This window comes from Panthera onca, chromosome D2, assembly GCF_046562875.1.
Source record: "Panthera onca isolate mPanOnc1 chromosome D2, mPanOnc1 haplotype 2, whole genome shotgun sequence".
In the NCBI taxonomy this organism is placed as follows: domain Eukaryota; kingdom Metazoa; phylum Chordata; class Mammalia; order Carnivora; family Felidae; genus Panthera; species Panthera onca.
Window position 1 is genome coordinate 22,887,455 of NC_138349.1, and position 18,364 is coordinate 22,905,818.

An 18,364-nucleotide genomic window follows, 5' to 3' on the forward strand; every position below is an offset into this window, starting at 1 on the left:
AGCAAAAGTGGGGAAGCTGATGTGGCAAAGAGCGAGTGCCTAATTGGGAGAATATAAAAAGGGGCAAGCTATGTACTCCTTTCTTTTGTGGAACTTAAAATTGAATGCAGACAGCATTATCACAGCCCAGAGACAGAAACTACCAGCGCTTTTGGAGGGATAGTCTAGTTCCATTCATTGAATATTTACTGAACTAAAGACACAGATCATGGAACATTTTACTCTACTAGATGGAAAGATGGTAAACATCAAATCCTACAACTAAAAATATAATTGCTGACTCTGGTAAGCCTCTTAGGCAGTTTGTTGTGGAAGGGCAGGGGCAGAAGGTGGCTTGGTGTGAAACATGAGGCTGGAGGGATAATATGGGACCAGATCTTGATAGGGAGAAGTATGGCCTAAAGACCATGGCAATGGAGAAAATACATACTTAGAAAGTTTTGGGGCCATGGAAGGAAGGGAAGAAGACCACCACAAGGACTGAAAGAAAGACTCATTAGCTTGTTAAATAATTAATTAATTAACTTAAATTTAGAGAGTGTGCGGGGGAGAGGGACAGAGAGAGAGAGAGAGAGAGAGAGAGAGAAGCTTAAGCAGGCTCCATGCTCAGTGTGGAGCCGAACACAGGGCTTGATCCCACGACCCTGGTATCATGACCTGAGCCGAAATCAGGAGTTGGCTGCTCAACTGACTGAACCACCCAGGCACCCCACAACTTGTTAATGATTTTCAAGAAAGTCAGAAAGACTTGATTGCTTTGCATGTTTGGAGGGCTGTTCTTCCTATGATTTTAATACAGATATTTCCTATTACTTTATGTCTTCATGGAAAGAGCATCATTTGGATGGAGACTCACTGGGTCCAGTGATCCAGGCCGGGTCCCAAAGACCAGTCAGGAGGGTCCTTGGCTTTACACAGGATATAAATCAAACACAAACAGAGAGGAAGTGAGAGCAGAGTTTATTGAAGGCAAAGAGAGAATACAGATACAGAGTTTCTGGGAGACTCAGAAAGGAAAGAAGAATGAGTCTCTATCTTTGCTGGGGACTGTACTTTTTACTGAGGATTGTGGTTCAATGGATGTCTTCTTACACATCCAGAGTGTTTAGGTGTCCTCCATAAGTCACTTATACCCCGGAGCCAGGGGTCTTGGTGAGTCAGTGGTCTATGAAATCATTCATGACAACACCACCCAGTCACTCCTTATCCGCTGTGCTGGGAGACTCCAAGGAAATCATTAATTCCTTGCCCTTTACAAGGAGGACATACATTAGCTGTCCTACAAGGTGTGTATAAGTTAGAGTTTAGGTCTTTACAACAACAGAAGCAGGAAAAGGAGCAAAACAGTCCCTCATGGGATCCCTTCAGTTTCCCTATTGGTTTCATCTGGGAAAGGAGAACGTGTACCTTTCAAACGACAAAGTCAATGTTGTAAGACATTTGCCAAATGAAACACGCAGGTTGAATAAAAACTTGTGACAATAAGGACCTATGATACTACCCATTCCTAAGTCCTTCTCTCTGGGGATATGAGAAAAGGATTTTTTGCTTTTCCTTAGGTGCTTTTCAGAGATTTGCCTGGACTAGATTTTAATGATTGAGAATCATCAATCATTAAATCATCAATCAATCATCAAATGAGGTCTCAACATTTCCCTGGAAAAAATTTTTCCTACTATCAAATTTGATTATCTTGCAGATTCCTTTTTTTTCCCTCTTTGCTTAACTTAATTCTTGATTTGAAGGATGACAGATGATGAAGAGGAATGTATTAGAAGCCTGGGGTCTTTGAGGGGTGCCTGGGTGGCTCATTTGTTTAAGTATCCAACTTTGGCTCAGGTCATGATCTCATGTTTCGTGAATTCAAGCTCCACATCGGGCTCTCTGCTGACAGCTCAGAGCCTGGAGCCTGCTTTGGATTCTGTGGTTCCCTCTCTCTGCCCCTCTCCTGTTTGCACTCTGTCTCTGTCTCTCTCTGTCTCTCAAAAATAAACATTAAAAAAAGTTTTTTAAGAGCCTGGCATTTTTGGGAAAAGAGTTGGGAAGTCTAGCTCATTTTTTTTTTTAATTAGAGAGAGAGAGAGAGAGCACACAAGTGAAGGAGAGGGGCAGTGGGAGAGAGAATCTTTAAGTAGGCTCCATGTTCAGAGTGGAGCCCAATATGGAGCTCGATCCCATGACCCTGGGATCATGACCTGAACCACAATCAAGAGCTGGCTGTTCAACCCACTGAGCCCCCCAGCCGCCCCCATCACACATATTTTAACACACTTATTTGGAGATGGCTGCAGAATTTGTAATATGGAGCCCACCACAGCTGCATCACTGTATAATGGTCAGTCATCACCTCCCCACTAGTACAGTGGAAGTCTGAACTGACCCATACACACAGCATGAGAGCTGCAGTTCTCCCTTACCATGCCAAAAGCAGATAGTTCCAATCAATCTCAAACCATTCACACTGTCCTAGGATGGCCTTGAAAAATACCACCAAGAAATTTGAGTGAGCACAAGAGAGAACACTTATTTGCCAGCATGGCTCTAGATGATTTCCGAGGTTCTTTAGAAGTCTAGATTATGTGAGTCTGTTTTAGAATTCAGTTATCAGGCCCCTTCCTGCCAGATGAGAGTTATTCATGATTATCACTCTGGTTCATCGTTCTTGTTTTTTGTTGAGTTCCTGGGTAATTTTGCCCAGTACAGTGCTGAAAATGATTACACCAGACGCAAAGACAGAATGAAATTTATAGGTACAAGTTCTAAACCACAGCAGGAGATCTGTGGCTAACTGGTTTGTCAGCACAGTTTATTTAGTGTGGTTGTCCCATGCATAGTTACAGAGGATGTGCTTACGAGTCTGCTGTACTTGAGGGTTGATAGCATTGTGAAGTTTTGAAGGCTATCATCTCTTTGCTTGATATGGTGCATTTTAAGGTTAATGATTCTTTGTTATGGACTCAGATTCAAAACCGGAACAAGGATTTTAATTTTAAAAAGCTGTACATTTTTTTCTAAAATGCCTTAAGAGCTGTTCTTTTCTGTTTTATCAAAACCTAAAAGGTAGGTAGGAACATATTATTATTCCCATTTGTGATAAAGAAATCGAGGCATTGGAAGGTTAATTGGCTTGTCTAAGGGAACATAGATATGTACTCTGAAAGCACTGTTTGAAATGCAGTGCCCCATCCCTGCTGGCTAAGGGTTCTGAGGTCTGTGATCTCATTCCTCCTCACTTTTCAGTGCATAGCTGGATTTACTGGGCTTTTATGTAAAATTCTATTTGAATGTAGAACTAAAAAATGTTTAAAAACCATTGGTGTAAAGGAAGGAGAAAGGAGCTGGAAGCCTGAGTGTATTTCATTTGCAAGTGAATAACACAAATGGGACCCCACTGACCCCAGAGCTGAGGAGGTTTCCACTTCTATAACCACATCAAAAGGCATCCCTACCTTCAAGCCCCTTTGGAGCCTGGTGCTTTAGTCATCAGAAATCTCCCTTCCAGGCTTTCATCTGGACATTTCTCTAAGTATGTTTCATTCTTGGCCAGGATCGTCCAGAAGGTGGCGAAGATAGCCAAGAGTCAAGAAATGCTTAAGCCACAGCAGAGGGCGAGACCTTCTTTCCCAGTGTCATTAACCAGAGGTCTATGGCTGCCTCTGTGCATTAGACAGGGCCATGTGCTCCTGGAAGAAGCATCAGATAGGAATATATGTAGTAAGATATGCTGCACTTTAGTGTTTTCTCCCACAAATACAAATTAGGTCATGCTATGAATTTGTTCTGAACATGCTTTTTTCCACCCCCTTAGCAAGACATTTAGATGTTTGGTGCATGTGAATTCATGTAGATTCTTCTTCTTTTCTACTGGTTGCATGGTATTATTGAATTGTGCTAATACAATATTGATTATTTAAGAATTTTACCAATAGCAGACATTTAAGTTATGTGAGTTGTATTTCTCTTAACAAATAACAGATCATATTAATGGCATTTCATATACCCCTTGGACTACATATGAGATTATTTCTCTAGAATAGATGTCAGGAGGTAGATCTGCTGTGCTAAAAGCTATGAGCTTTCCACCTTTGATGAGTGTTACTTGACCTCTAAAAATTTCACCAGTCTGATTAGTTCTTCAAGTTAAGATAATGGTTGCTGCTGCTCATAGCAAATCCTTATCGAATACTCAACATTTCTCCGGTACTCTGTCAAGTATTCTCTTTTAATCCTTACAACAGCCCTGAGAGGGTTACCCCTGTGTATGCGATAAAGGCCAATTTTAGTGGGATTGCTCTACAGAAGAGTATGTGCAGCTCAGAGATTGTAGTCACTTGGCTAAGTTTAGAAAGGCGTTTGTGGGGCGCCTGGGTGGCGCAGTCGGTTAAGCGTCCGACTTCAGCCAGGTCACGACCTCGCGGTCCGTGAGTTCGAGCCCCGCGTCAGGCTCTGGGTTGATGGCTCCGAGCCTGGAGCCTGTTTCAGATTCTGTGTCTCCCTCTCTCTCTGCCCCTCCCCCGTTCATGCTCTGTCTCTCTCTGTCCCAAAAATAAATAAAAAACGTTGAAAAAAAAATTAAAAAAAAAAAAAAAAAAAGAAAGGCGTTTGTATTGTCTTGATAAACTAAAGATGAACTTCATGTTCTAAAGTTAGAGGGCATATTACTTGGGCCATCCCAAGTGGTCAGGGAAGAAATCTGACCCCATGTCTTGGGCCACATATGTTAAGGAGCAAATTCCCAAATGTTCTATCCCTGTGTTCCATATATGTGATTTGGATCCCGTACAGTATTTCTGTAGTTATTATCTGGCATAATGAAACGTAGAGTGAAACACAAAGCCAATAACAGAAAATTGCTACTGAAGTTCTTACTGATCAAGAGCAACCCAGAGAAAATTAACATGGCAAGGAGAAAAACTGGGGTGGGGAAGAGTGGGGACATTGGTTAAAGTAACACACGTTTCAGAGTACGGCATGTGGAGAACAGTGGACTCATTGGCTATTGTGCAACATGATTAATGTGGTGATGATAGTGACTTAGGAATTCTTTTTTTTTTTTTTTTTTTTTTTTTTTAATTTTTTTAACGTTTATTTATTTTTGAGACAGAGAGAGACAGAGCATGAATGGGGGAGGGTCAGAGAGAGGGAGACACAGAATCCGAAACAGGCTCCGGGCTCTGAGCTGTCAGCACAGGGGCCCGATGCGGGGCTCGAACTCACGGACCGCAAGATCATGACCTGAGCCGAAGTCGGCGCTCAACCGACTGAGCCACCCAGGCGCCCCGTGACTTAGGAATTCTTGAAAGATATAAGCCTTGTCACTTTGTCCCTGACTTCCTGGCTGGAGTCAGTTGGTATTAAGTACCCTGATTTTCCTTAATCTTGTGAAGAAATGTGTTTATTTAACCTCCAGTTATTGTGGTCAGATGTTTAGCTTATTTAACATAGATTGCAGTGGTGGAAGATTGTCTGGTCGCTTTAAAAAGGAGATCAACTGCTGAGCTCTTAGGAGGTGGTTAATTGGTAGCTGCTGAGTCAAAGAGGAACCCCGTGCCTCCCAGCTGAACCCGGAGGAGATCCAGAGAGGAAGGAAGGCTGCTTCCAACTATTCCAGAAAGAATGAGCTGAGCTCAGTTATTCTGAGAGTCAGGAAATAATCAGACCAGATAAATTTAAGATAGTTCGGCTCATACTAGAGAATATTAAAATAGTCTTGGTACATTGGAATTTTAGAAGTTTCTATAGAACAAATGAGAAAGCAGCATATATCAGGCCAGAATTTTCAGTCAATTTATAAAGAGGTCTGGCAAACGTTTTACTATAGGTTTTTTGGATTACCTTCACATTGCTTAGCTTAATCATGTTTGGTAGTTTGACTCTGTTTGATTTTGTAAATGACTCCTCTTTGCTTTGGCATAAATTCTTGTGGCATGTCTTTAGTATTTTTTTTTAACATTCTGAACCTATAATGTTTTAATATTGGTCTTTTTTTCTGCATACCTCAAGTCTGCAAAAGAAGAACCAATCACTGTTGACCTCTTGGCACGGATTAGAAGGTAGAGCATCTTTCAAATACTGTAAATATCTTAACTGACTCAGCCAATGGGAGGCCGACTCTCCTCCTGTAGATGGTGAATATTTACTTGGAGCATAGTAGTCAGTGTCTGTCATAGCAAGTTAATGTCCCATTTCTGACTGAAGTACTAACATTTATAACCTTTATTGCCCTGGAAATGTGTGTCATGCACTGGGCACTGTTAAATATGCATTATGTCATTTAACCAACACCACCTGCCCACTGGTCTCAGGGAGCTTGTACTTTCACCCTCACCCCCATTTTAACAGAAGCAAAAGAGAGCTTAAGCAGTCCCCCTGGGACCATGGTTATTGAGCAGCTGATTGAGAGCTGACACTCGCTTCTGTCTGATTCTAGGACTCATTACGCTACCTTGCTAAATGCTTGCTTTCCTTTCCATTCCTTTTTTTCCCCCTACACATTTTCTACAGCTTTAGGAGAAATCTGATTTTTGTTTTGTTTTTCCATTGCAAGAAGCTTCTGAAGTCTCAATTTGGTACTCTTTAACAAATGTTCTCTTTCCTCTGTAGCTTTGTGGGGTGACACCTGGCCCTGACTATCTATGTGGGAGAATGAGCACATGAATAAAGTGTCCTCAGAAGTGCGAAGAAAGTTCCTTCTTTTAAAATTTGATTTGGGACTTGATGAGCAAGTTTCTCCTATTAGCCTCTCTACCTGAAGCAGTTGGAGTAATGATCCTTTTCTGGTGTTTATCTCAAAGGGATGTTAAAAGAATTAGATGAGTCGTTTGCTGGAATAACAGTATAATATTCAATATTTTGAGAATTACACCAAGTTTCCCCACGATTTGGCCTGGAAATGATTTTATCTGAGAAAAACACTGGGTTTCCCTACTCCCATAACTCATTTATAAAATATGCCAATATGCATTCAAGCTTTTTGGGTCCAGAAGCCACATAGAAAATGCAAACATATTATAGTTGTTTAGTTCTTATTGAGCTATAACCAGGTTGCATACAGTCCTAAAATGAGCACAGTGATCCCTTCCTCCTTTCCAGGAGGAGCGTGTCCTCATGCACTAAAGTTAATCACATAACTTGTGTCAACATGGAAACATATCACAATCATCGAACCTGGAAAGACCAGCTTCATTTCTTTGGTTCCTGACTTAAAAACAAAAACAAAAACAAATAAAAAAAAAACACACACACACAACCATAAATGGCCAGACAGAAAACTAGCAGAAGTGGAGCCTTCTTTTTACATAGAGCCCTGTACAATAAATGAAGGTGACTCTAACATCCAATTTAATATTTTAGAACTTGAACTTTTCTTAACCAAGGGATTTTTTCTTTACCCAAATGTGAGTTGGTTCATGTGAGTCTAGATATTTTAACAGGAGATATTCAGGAGATGCATAAGAGGAGGAAGCGTGGCATAAGGAGCTCTCAAGTCTTAGATCTGAAGCTATGGCTGCCTAGAACAGTTGGAGTTCTCGCTTGTGTTGAAATCACCATTATGAACAGTGGAACGAGGTCAGAGGGCAACAATGAATCTCTAGACCAAGCAACCTGAATTACTTGATGAGGAATTTAAGTCCACTTATATAAGTGTAAATAACTCCTTCCTCGGGTGTGTGTGTTCATGTACACGTGTGAACATTATGTATACTGGCACTGGTTCAAGGTTCCCCATTTGTACCTCACAAATACTCCCTCTAAGAGAGGTCTAAAATGAAGAAAACAAAATCCCAGAATTTCTTATTACCAACGCATTAAACACTTCCCTTTTATACTAGCTAAATTAAACAAACAAACAAACAAAAAGATGCATTTGGGGCAGGCTTTTAATTTCACTCTATCCCTAACAGGTATAGCATTTTGGCACAGTATAAACATACAGGGTCAGGAATCACACCGCCTGCACTCAAATCCTGAGTCTGCCGTTTACAATAAATATGACATTGAGATATAAACTGTAAAATGAGGTTAGTAATGATAATGTTGATTTCATAGGAAGTTTGTGAGGATTAACTGAAGCCATACAGGTCAAGCACTAAGAGGGCCAGAATTCTAGAAGTGTTACCCCTGTAACTATTAGTCTGTTCTGAAACACACTAGAGATTTAATGCTTTTTTTTTTTTTTTAATGTTTATTTATTTCTTTTTGAGAGAGAGAGAGAGCGCTGTCAGCACAGATCCTGATGCAGGGATTGAACTCACAAACCATGTGATCATGAACTGAGCCAAAGTCGGACACTTAACCAACTAAGCCACCCAGGTGCCCCAAGACTTAATGATTCTTAAATGTGAAATAACTTTGAATTGAGATACGAGATTTACCATTGACAGGCAAAAACAAGTTAGAGGCAAAAAAGCCCAAATTATGGGTGATGTTTGCAATCACTCAGCCGTCCCTGTGTGTCATCTGTGTAAAACCCCACTGGGAATGATGAAGCGCCATGCGTAGTATCCTGTTACTAATGATAAATATGAGGCTCTCACTCCATTCTTCTACCAAAGCATGGTTCTGCTGCTATGGAGTTGGCCAAAAGGTGGGGCTCTAGGTCACTGGGTTCACTCTGAAGGTTGGTTTGTTTTTTGTTTTGTTTTGTTTTGTTTTGTTTTCATAACGGGAAAGAGACATTCTTGGTGGGAAGCAAAGCACCCTGAAACCCTGGACTTTTCCTTCAAAGAGTAACCCTGCATAACATCATTTGTCATTCTTCTTTTCTAGAGGAATTCACTGAAGAAAGATACTCTAAGATGCCTTACAGTAAGGGGCACCTGGGTAACTCAGTCGGTTAAGCGCTCTTGGTTTCACCTCAGGTCACGATCTCATAGTTTCATGAGTTCGAGAACTATGTCAGCCTCCATGCTGACTCTGCAGAGCCTGCGTGGATTCTCTGTCTTCGTCTTTCTCTGACCTTCTCCAGCTTGTGCTCTCTCTGTATCTCTCTAAATAAACTTAAAAAAAAAAATTGTTAAATAATATGCCTTACAGTAACACTGGATCAGAATGTCAGTCTCCACATGTGTAAAGATGTAGGGAATCGGGTACTGTGTGCAGCACTGTCTTCCATTTAATGTGGAGATTGGTTGGGATTATAAATGTTGTAATAAATATCCTAAACTTGTTTTATGTTATAGATGCCCAGTTGAAAGTGTACATATATGTGTGTTCTTAGTTATACAGAAGAGCTAAATCATTCAACTTTTGGCTGATATTCCTTTAATATGATGAGGATCACACTCAGTTTATCAAAGCCATTCAGAAGTCAGGTTAGCATTTTTATGTACTTAATAAAAATGAGTAAATAGGTAAGTCACTGTAAGTGTATGTGTGTGTGTGTGTGTATATATATATATGTGTGTGTGTGTGTGTGTGTGTGTGTATATATATATGTATATATCATGAGGTTTATGGGAGAGCATTGTGAATGGTGTTCTGGGAGAAACAAAACCCAAAATCAAAAAAGATAGGAGTCAAGTTCCTACTAACCTGACCTGTCAGAAAGACAGGTATGTCTTCCATTCTTTAAGTTGTGAATGGAGCTGGAGAGAGGCTCAGTTTTCTCCATTAGAATCATGGGTGTTGTTTTACACTGAAGTACAAAGGAAGCAAAGTTAGCACCTCCTGAATGCCTCTCAGCCACACTTCTCAAGCAGCCTCTGGGCTCCTCACTCTTGACTTGTCTCTGATCCTTGGAGTGAGGCCAACTGGACGCATTGACTCAACCACGTCCATCTCCTTCCTTGTCCCTTCTCACCAGTTTTGTTTATGAGACCTTCTTTACTACACAGTCTAATTAAGACTTAGAGTGCTTCCAGATGTGACAAATAAGAGATTTTCCTGTTGAATTGATCTGCCTGTCTCTCTTCTCTCCAAACTGTCCTGTGGAACTGTCTTTCCAAATGTGTTTATGATCCTGATTAACAGTTTCCCCAACCCACTACCAAATGAGCTAGGGGATTAGCTGACTTAGAATTGTATCTCCCTTCTCCCAGAGCGTCAGGGGTGATTAGCGTGCCACATGCAGCTGCTTTTCCTAACTCTGTATTTCATTATCCGGGAGGCTTACCAGTTCCAGGCTCCTTCACTCTACATGGCTGAAAAGTTCTCCTGGAAGCAGAAAACCCACTTGTACTGTTAACAACAGAACTCAGAAGACAAGGAAGTGGGGGGTAAGGATTTTAACAAAGCAGCAAAAACTTTCTGTACCTCAAGGAGGGAAGAAACAACCATTAAATTCGAGAAGCTTTCTTTAGACTCTTTACAGGAGTATTTAATATTGTTCACCTGTAGGTCTTCTGTCTGTAAAAGGAGGGATTCCCTATCTTCGTGGATTGTTGCCTAATTGTTTACTATTTCAATTCAATTACTTGAAGTAGGAACTTAGTTTAGTTTTTGACACACAGACATTAGTGTTTACTTGTAGATAGATCACTGTGTTCAAGGCCTTCACCATCACCTGTTGGCTGTAGCAACCAGACACATGTATAGCCTGTGCTATGCTCCAGATAAGAATCGAACCAGTACTGTTTTGTGGCTATAAGAGAAAGGCTTGGTGGGAAATGGGATTTGAGAAGGGCCTATCATATCATGTGGGTTCTTGGACCTGCACCTTTCTTTAAAATGAAGACCACGAACTTGTTTCGTTGGCAGGTTTTGAGGTGGACAAGTTTGGTAGCGATTGTGACAAAAATCCTTCCAGTGGTGAATTTTTGTTTCTAGTTTAATGGTTGCAGCAGTGACTTTGAAGATCTGATGTGGTCTGAAGTGTCCTGAGTGAGGTGGGGTTGGGCGGGAGGCATAAGTGTGTTATTCCAGCTCGTTTCATTGCCTCTGTCAGAGCAGCTGTGTTGTCATTTTCCTTTGACATTGGACATCGTGGAGAACTACCCAACTCACAAGATATCCCCCCCTTGTTTTCTGGAGACATTTCAACATGTCTATGGGGCAAAGAGGAGGTTCCTAGCAGGCTTGTTTATAGTAAGTGACTTCCCTATCCTAACTTGTAGCTGGTTGTGTAATCAATGCAGTTTCCCACCCTAGGAAACTAGAATTGGGACCAAGGGAGAGCAGCCATTTGAACAGACAGAAACTCTGGTTGTTCTCGGGAAGCTATTTTCCACCCAGCATGTGGAATAAGGAGCAAGAGAGGGGGGCAGAAATTCAAATAAGGAGAGAAATCAAGAAAAGATATGGATGAAGAACACTCCTTGGATCTTCATGGTTCTCATGCCTGATTTCAGCCCCAAGGCTTTCAGTCCATGCTATGCCCCTTTATGCATGTAATCACTTACCCTTTATTTTCTCTTTTTTGCTTAATCTAGTTCCATCTGGTGTCTGTTAATCGTTGCAACTACAAAAGTCCTTATACTAATAGATGTATGTCTGTGTGTCTTAGGTGTATTTATGTGTCTGGAATGCAGCTCTGGGTAACAGATCCAGTTCCAAATGCAATCCTTCAGAGTCTCAGTCCCACAGAGAAGCAGTAAGACCCTGCTCTTGGGTCTGTCAAAAGATCACAAAGGCTACCACTGACTCCACGGGGCTTTCCTATCCCTCTGTTGGCACCATTGGATTGTGCATAGATTTGAGATTGTGAACACGATCGAGTAACACGTGAGGAAGAATGACATTTCAGGATTATTCCAGATTTCTGGCTTTGGAAAGCAGAACTACACAGGATTCTAGTGCAGAAATGTTGGGAAAGGGAACCAGAAGAAAGGAGAGGAGATGCCGAGGCTAGTGTGGAACACAGATATGCTTTCAAGTGTCAGAGAGAAGCCCAGAGAATGGCCTCTAAGCAGTTAAGCATAATTACCCGAAAGCCAGGGCTAAATGGAGATTGGGTGTCATTCACATTTTGAGGCTGTTAATGCAAAGTTCTTTCCTACCAATATCACAGAAACCTTCCAGAAAAGTCAATCATTTTCAATAAGAATGGAAATAAAGTCATTCAAGGCAGCTTGCCAAATTATATTACTCTTTGCCTTCAAGCCATAGGCATTGATTCCTAAAATGACTCTGGACATGATCAATTGCTTTCAGATTGCTAATTTGATGAGTATTATAGACCAGGGCTAGAAAAATTGTGTTAGAAATGGGAGGGGGGGGAAAAAAAAAGCCTGGCAGGGGTTGGAAAGGATCACTGAAAAGTTACTTTTTAATGAAACCAAACGAGGTAGCTTAGCAATGAATGAAAGGACAAACTATCGATATGCCTAATCGTTCTCATGATCTCTCGTGATCTCTGATTTCAAGGGTTAGGGAAAGAAGAGTTTGTTCTATCAGTATATTCAGCCAAAGGTGGGAAACTTCTAACTTTGAGTGTGATTTCATGTGTTGAAGACATCTGCCTCAGCCTAGGTGATGATGCCCCCCAGCTAAACTAAGCCTTCCCATTCAGAAACAAGCCAGTTTCTGAGGAAAGAACAGTTTGAGAGCTCTGAACGGCAGTCAGCTCTCTAATTGTTTCTCAGAGGACAGCCAGGAGAGGCGAGATTCTGAGATTCAGGTGAATTGCACAGAATACTTGGAAGATTGAATGTGTCTTGTGTGTCTCCACATCGTGGCCCTTCTCCTGCTCGCATGTCTCTTGCTCCCTTTTTGTGTTTGTGATTCTCTGCCTTTTCCTGAGTTTTTTTTTATCAGCCAAGCTTTCTCTTCTATTGTCTTTCTCTCTTATGTCCATTTCTTTTTTTTCTATATATTTTAAATATTTTCAGTATAATATAAAAGAGTTTTGCCCTTAAAATGATTATCATATTAATTGAGCAGAGCTTGGTTTTTGTTCAAAAATGAGTTTGGCCATAACTAGACTTTTACCTCAATCTTTCACTATTTCTCCAAGCAAAGAAAAACATACTGAGTAAAGTTGCTGTTTCACCTCTGTGAATTGGGATTTAAAAGGATCTTATTAATATATGTCAATACCTATTATATTTGTGGTTTCTCTTTGTTTGTGTAGCAGAGCTATGGGTGTGGAGAACTGAGACACAAAGAGGGCATAGACAAAAGCACAGTGGACTTTGGAATGTACAGATTTTGGATTTAGGTGTGGTTCCATTATTTAGTAATAGCTGTAGGACTTCAAATAAGGTATTTAACACTGTTTTCTTATCTGTAACTTTGGGATCAAACTAATACCTACCTCATGGTGTAGAGAGCGGGATAAAGTACTATGAATGTAGGTACAGTACTTAGCCCAGGTCTTTAGGCATTCTCAATAAATGATTGCTATTATTATTAATAATGCTCTTATTAGACTCCTCTGAGTTCACCTAGTACTAAGTAATACATGTGGGAACTGGCATTTGACCAACAAAAGAGATACTCATATGACCAAAAGAAGTAACACAGAGTAGACCACTGTTGATGTCCTTCATTTTTCTCAAGTGGCAAAATGGTTAAAATAATTTTAGAATCTGTAAGCTCTTGTATGCCGCGGTAATTCTCTCTGGACCCGCATATGTTTCCAAAGCTCATCTTACGTGCTTCTATTTTCTACTAGCTGCATTCCAAACACACCTTCCTTCTATCAACTCCTCCATTGCCACGATGTTCCTTCCTGCCTTAGAGATGCCACCCAAGCTGTTCACTCTGCCTAGGATGTAGTTTATGTTTTCAACAATAGTTAAGTCTCTGATACAGGAATAAAGAGCCTACCTACCAGCAGAGAACTTGGGTAAGAGTGGGACAGAGACAGAATGTGTTTGCATGTGTATACAGCTGTGTGTGCTTATATTTGATTAATGTCTGCCCCCCCCCCCCCCCGCCCGTCCATCTTAACTGTAATGTCTGTCAATCAAGGGCATACTTTCTTTACCTTATCCCATATCCGAATACTTAGTTCTGGTCTGACACACAAAAAAGAGACCAATACATACTTACTGGATTAATTGAATGACCCATTGAGCGTTTAGGAAATAGGCTTCAAATGGAGAGACTCTCCTTTCATTCACGGGGCTTTATTGGGAGTGAGTGAGCTAACACTATGCATGTTTATCACATACTGTGGTTTGGAGAAATTGTAGGGCAAGGGAGATGCAGACTGATTTTTAAGGTTGAATGCTTGAATGAATAGTGTATCCTAAGGAGGCTGTGGGCGCCCAGGAGAGTAGGTAGAGTTAGTGAGACTTTTCCCAACTAATGTGCTCCCAAACCCATAAACCCATCCTCCTGACTTTTGAAAGGGAGTATTGACCAGTATGCAAATGCCTTTATGGTAGTTTCCCAGTACTGTTACACAAAGATGGCGATATACCAGTGAATGACCCAAACATTATCTTATAAAAACAAAATTAAACTTCAGGCTTGCCTAGGGGATTTGCTTTAATGAAGTAAAACAATTGATTGAAATCCCTTATGAGAACTTCTAGCACAGTATCTGTACATCCTATGGGCTTAATATATATTAATCTTCTTCCCATTAGAGCAAAGTTAAGAAAATTATAGGGCTTCATTTGGCTTAATATCTTTAACTGGGCTGACTTCTTGATTTGTTATCTAGTGACTGTGAGTGTTCATTTCCTAGAATCACAGACCATTGAGCCGGAATGACTTTAGAGATTCTCGGGTCCAACTGATTCATTTTAACAATGAGCAAAGAGAAGCCAGGGGAGGTTAAGTGACTTGGCAAAGGTCACACATGTGCTTCTTTGATTTAGAAGTAAGCATATGTAATCTGTTATGCTCCCTGTAGTGAAGGGAAGTGAGGAGAGACAGAAAAAGAATTGCCTGGAGACGAGAATCTTGGGAGTTACACCAGCAGATGTAGCACATGGTTACTAGAGTTCAAAGTCCTATTTCTCACAGTTGATTGGTTGGTCGGTTGTTTTCTATAGCAATGCTTAGTTGACTTGTAGAGGGTTTCCTGAGGATTTAGTGAATATAGCCAACTATTCACACAAACCAGGTATTGCTAATCTGCCTCAAGAACACGGTTTAACAGTGGTTTCTTCCAGTTAAGGAGCACCTGCTATGTTTGACCCTTTACACTAAGGACAGATAAGAAAACGGAGGCTCCAAGGTGATCGACACATTGCCAAAATTACAGAGCTAGGAAGTGGTACAGATGGTGCCTGAATCTGCACCACTTTTTTTTTCTGTCCCTTGTCTGCTGTTTCACATGAGGAAAGGATGGGAAACTCAACATTAAAGATAGTCAGATGAGAAAACATTAATGCCATCATCTAAGATCTGTTAGCCTAAACCTTGAAATTCCTTTTGAACTGAATAGTTTTACCAGGTAAAGATACAGATGCCCTCGATCCACCTGGTGGGAGGCCATTGATCTAGAAAACACCTTCTCCCCCATCAAAACTGACCAGTTCAATTTGTGAGGGATAGAATTTAAAAAAGAGAGAGAAATAAATTCAACCCCAAGTTTCTGTTTTCTTTGGTAAAGTTACCTTTATCTCATTCACTAAAACTCATTTACTTGTTCTTTTATTCACTCACGAAACATAGTTTGAGAACTCACTTAGTAGCAGACACCACATGGAGAAATGAGGATACAAGTAAATGTCTGTTCTTTTCATCAGAGTGTTCACATTCTCACTGAGGGAGGACCGACAGGTGGACAAAGAATTGTGATGCAGTGGTTTCGGTACCTCGACAGAAATCTGCTTGCCACGGAGCCGGTGGGTTGTGTTTGGGGCTCAGGTAATTCTGTGTATAAGGACCTGCCAGAGGAGTTGAGGGAGAGGAACCTTCCCCTGCAGCACTGGGTAACTGAAACTTCTGCGGTGCCCTTGCCGATCCTGCTAATAAATCAGGCAGGATCACCGTGTGGCTCTCGTGACTGTCCTTGAGGAAAGGTGTCATAGAGCTGCTCAGGGCTGAGTGTAATGGTTTATGACTTCAGCACCTGAAGTCCTATCACACAGCAAGTTCCCTGGAGATGGTGATCATACAGAACGAATATTGCTTAGCTGGTGATAATGTCATGCTGCCATGCTGAGTTACACGGGTTGCCTGATTCCTGCAGCTAAAAAACTCCTGGCTGATTAATCCCGATGCCATGTAAATAGAGTCAGTGTCAAGGAGATCGTAAATGAGAAAATGGATGCTCGGGTGGGGACATTAGTGAGGAATAGAGAGACACCACCACCCTGCTCATTCCTCAGTCAGCCCCTGACAACATCATTATCCGGGTGACAGGAGGCACGTCACTCAGCCAGATTCTGGAAGGCTTCCAGATCTTCCTCCCCTGCCCCTACCCCCAGCCCTGTTTTCAACAGTAAATATTTTACAAATCATGTTACCAGGCTTTCTCTTGCTTGCCATGCCTTCAGGGAGGAGTTAAAAGAACAGCCCAGAATAAGAGAACCTGATAGTCAGGCACCTTAATTGCCAAGCAGAGAAACTGGGGCATGAGTTATTCATATTGTTAAAGGATTCATTAGAGATTCCTTTAAGACATGCTCTCACATTTGACTTACAGAAACTTAATTGCACATATAAGCTAGATTTCCAGTTTGCTGACACTCAGCTCTTTAATTGGTTTCTACCCAGAGATGTACGGGTCCATCCACATCAATTGTCTTGTGTGTTTGGCGACTTTGCTGCCAATGTCAAGGGTCCTGGGGTGGTGCCACATCACACACCGCACTGCCTCTCACCACCACGCTTGAGCCTCTCTTTTCTCTTTTCTGGGTCTTTCCTCTCCCTCCCTTCCCTGCCTCTGCCTTTCTCTGTGTCTCTCTTCCCATCTGGGGAAAAAAAAAAAAAATATTTCAGGGATAGCCTCTGCTTCAAGCTTTAACCAGGGCACTGCCTGTAAACAAATCTGTTGCTCTTCCAAATAAATGCATCGCTGTATGAAAGAAATAACTATGGTATAAGAAATTTCATTAAATGGCATTTCTGTCCATCTTGTTAAACTTTCCATAAACATTTCAGTGTGTAAATGAAATTTATTTCCAACCTATTGGAAAGACTTTAGAGATTTGGAGTCATTTATTCTTTACCACGATGCTGGAGATTTCCTTTTATTGTGGGTGGTCACATCCCTGTGGCAGATGGCGGATTTTTTAGGTTGGCAACCACAAGGTCTTGGGTGGAGGAGGGGAGGGCTTGTAAGTTGTGTGAAGAGAGGCTGATGTAATTTTCAAGGCTGACTTTCAGCTGACCTTCAGCCATTCCAGGGCTTATCTCTTCATGCCAGGGTTATTTCAGCAATCCCTCCCAGGGCCCTCCTACTTCTAGGATCTCCCCCTTGCTTCTTGCTGTTGTCAGATGCACCTTCCTGAAGGGCTGTCTTTATCCCATCAAAGACTCCCCTGGCTTCCTACTGCTTGTGGGATTAAGTTCCAGCTCCTCCCTCTGACATCTAGGGTACTCCAGAAATTAACCTTCCCCTGACTGAGTTGACCTTCCTGAAATGTGCCTTGGTTTTGACATTCCCCCTAGGAATCCTCTCGAGACACAGAAATTAACCATTTTGTTATACTTTATAATCAGTTGGTTTTGTTTTGGGTCTTGTTTCCAGTAGATCTGATTTTCTTCACCTTCTTTATATTCAGATACACGGAGCATTATAAAACATAATACCGTCACACTTTTTTTTCACCCAACCCTCCCCGCCCCCCCCCCCCCCACACACACACACACACATACTTCACAACCATTCATTTCATGGTGAGGCTTCCATTGTAATTGCAGTCATGTGCTTCAGTTGAGGGGCACAACCCTTGGGAGCTACCTGAGGTTTTAAGTCTTCCTACAAGTCTTAGCCACACATCTGGGGTATGCTTGAACCTTCAAGAACTATTTATACCCATGCTGGCATTTCTTGGGTTTGATCCCTTCTTTCAGACATACTTTACCATGGTGATAGTTCCAAATAAATCTAGAGATTTCAGTCAAGGTGTTATAAATTTTGGTGTGTTTTTGCTGTTGTTTGTTTGTTTGTTTTTTAGTTCTAACATTTCCAATCTGTTTTGCTTTTTTGGCAAGCCATTTATAACACTATACCCCTCCTTACTTTTTTAGGTTCTGGTTTTGTGACCTCTTCGACAACACCTGGCAAAAGTCATTTGACATAAATTGTGTTAGCAGTGACACACTGCGCTTTGTGTCAGGTCATTTTGTGGGCATTATTCAGCTAAACCACTCCCCAGTACTACTGAGAAACCTACCCTTCAGCTCCAAGCAGGCTAGCTAGATCTCTGCAGATTCTTCCAAAGTAGAATATCCTTCTTCTTCCTTACCTATTCAGATGCTCCTAGAGTATTTAATGATATTCAGGAATTACTGTATTTTTAGATGTGGTAAATGTCTTAACAGTTTTAAATGTCTTACAGTTATTATTCTTGGTAAG

The 18,364-nt window shown here is 41.3% G+C and overlaps 1 protein-coding gene across 6 annotated transcripts in view; it reads left to right on the forward strand.

Annotated features, from left to right (window-relative positions):
- SORCS1 (sortilin related VPS10 domain containing receptor 1) overlaps nt 1–18,364 on the forward strand; it is a 502,203-nt gene that overhangs the window by 105,778 nt on the left and 378,061 nt on the right. The window lies entirely within an intron of this gene.